The sequence below is a fragment of the Carcharhinus amblyrhynchos genome, chromosome 12, assembly GCF_965287045.1.
Source record: "Carcharhinus amblyrhynchos chromosome 12, sCarAmb.v2.hapA, whole genome shotgun sequence".
NCBI lineage: Eukaryota > Metazoa > Chordata > Chondrichthyes > Carcharhiniformes > Carcharhinidae > Carcharhinus > Carcharhinus amblyrhynchos.
Genome location: NC_137335.1, coordinates 10,497,918 through 10,500,065, shown reverse-complemented (window position 1 = coordinate 10,500,065; position 2,148 = coordinate 10,497,918). Strand labels below are relative to the sequence as shown.

General features: G+C 44.8%; 1 pseudogene; it reads left to right on the top strand.

Moving 5' to 3' along the window:
• The first annotated feature begins 812 nt into the window (after window positions 1–812).
• LOC145350533 (small ribosomal subunit protein eS6-like) lies at window positions 813–1,870 on the top strand (annotated as a pseudogene).
• Window positions 1,871–2,148: the final 278 nt, after the last annotated feature.

Below are 2,148 nucleotides of genomic sequence, written 5' to 3'. Positions count from 1 at the left end.
TCAGTTTGTCCTGAGTTTACTCACTCCACCCCATTGGAAAGTTTCCCTCCGCAGTTGCAAAACTTGCTCAGCAAGCAGAGCTCCGATAAGTAAGTCATGCATCGTAGTATGCAAATAATGAGGTTGCTCTCAAGATTATCGGAATGTGGCAGTTAAATAAGACTACCTAATAATGAGAGGGAGTCTAACTCTGCTGTGGCATCTGAAACAGGCAGTAGCAGAATGGCCAACAAATCCTAGAAAATGCTGGAAAATCTCAACCAGTTTGACATCAGAACACAAGTACAAATGGTTAAGGTCATCATCCTTCTTTCTCACTTCCATTTTCCCACTTCTCCATTCCCACTCTCCATTTTGATGTGGAGTTGGACTGGGGTGGGCACAGTAAGAAGTTTCACAACACCAGGGTAAAGTTCAACAGGTTCATCTGGTAGCCCGAGCTTTCGGAACGGCGAGAAAAACTGATAGCCAAGTTCCGCGCACATGATGACGGCCTCAACCGGGATCTTGGCTTCATGTCACACTATCTGTAGCCGCCACAACTTGCCTGGGCTAGCAAAACCTCACTAACTTGAAACTAGCTTGAAACAACTCACATCTCTTTGAGCAATGCTTAATCCTCTCTCCACTCACATTGTCTGTAACTGTAAAGACCTGATTACCTGTTAAGACTCGCATTCCAACCATTATTTTGTAACTTGAGTCTGTGTCTATATATGCCGTGTTTGTGAACCCAACTTTTCGCTCACCTGATGAAGGAACAGTGCTCCAAAAGCTTGTGCCAGCTTTGCCCGTGGCTCCGCTGTTCTGCCATGAATCTCAACATCTCCTTCCCAGCCACTGGCTACCAGAAACTGATCAAAGTGGACGATGAAACTTCAGACTTTCTATGAGAAACGCATGGCCACCGATATCGCTGCAGACTGTCTTGGAGATGAATGGAAGGGATACGTTGTGCACATCAGTGGTGACAATGACAAACAGGGCTTCCCCATGAAACAAAGAATCTTGGCTAATGGCCATGTCCATCTACTGCTCAGCATTCCAGCTATCGTCCTAGGAGGAGTGGTGAACGCAAGTGAAAATCTGTACGTGGATGCATTGTTGATGCCAACCTCAGTGTCCTGAATTATTAAGAAAGGTGAGAAGGACATCCCTGGTCTGACAGACAATACCGTACCCCATCATCGTGAACCAAAGAGGGCTAGCAAAATCCGTAAGGTATTTAACTGTCCAAAGAGGATGATGTACACCAGTACCAGTTTTTAGAAAGGATAGCAGGACCAGCAGGAACAGCCTCAAGATAAGGGAGGGGCAGTTTAGATCAGAGTTGAGGAGGAACTTCTTCACTCAAAGGATGGTGAATCTCTGGAATTCTCTACCCGTTGAAGTGGTGGAGGCTGCCTCGCTAAATATATTTAAGTCGCGGGTAGATAGGTTTTTGATAAGAGAGGGAATTAAGGGTTATGGGGAGAAAGCGGGAAAGTGGAACTGATCCACTTCAGATCAGCCATGATCTTATTGAATGGCGGAGCAGGCTCGAAGGGCTAGATGACCTACTCCTGCTCCTATTTCTTATGTTCTTACATTGTGAGCAGGCCTCTGAGCAAGGAAGATAAGAAGCCTAGAACCAAAGCTCCCAAGAGTTAATGTTTGGTAACTACCCGGACTCTACAGCACAAAAGAAGACGCATTGCCCTGAAGAAACATCACACTCAAAAGAACAAGGAAACTGCAGCTGAATTGTGCTAAGCTTTTGGCCAAGGGAACAAAAGAGGCTAAGGAAAAATGTCAGGAGTCAACTGCAAAGAGACGTTGCCTTTCTTCACCCAGGGCTTCCACATTTAAATCTGAATCTAGTCAAAAGTAAAAGTATTGATGGGATAGACAAAATACAGTAAAAAGTCTGACAACACCAGGTTTTAGTCCAACTGATTTATTTGATAATACTCACAAGCTTTCGAGGGGACTGCCTCTTCGTCAGGTGAATGGAGAGTTCTGGCCTCAGACAGAGCATATAAAGCACAGACAGTTTAGAGATTACAGTAACCTGACGAAGAGGCAGTCCCCTCGAAAGCTTGTGAGTATTATCAAATAAATTGGTTGGACTAAAACGTGGTGTTGTCAGACTTTTTACTGTGTTTACGC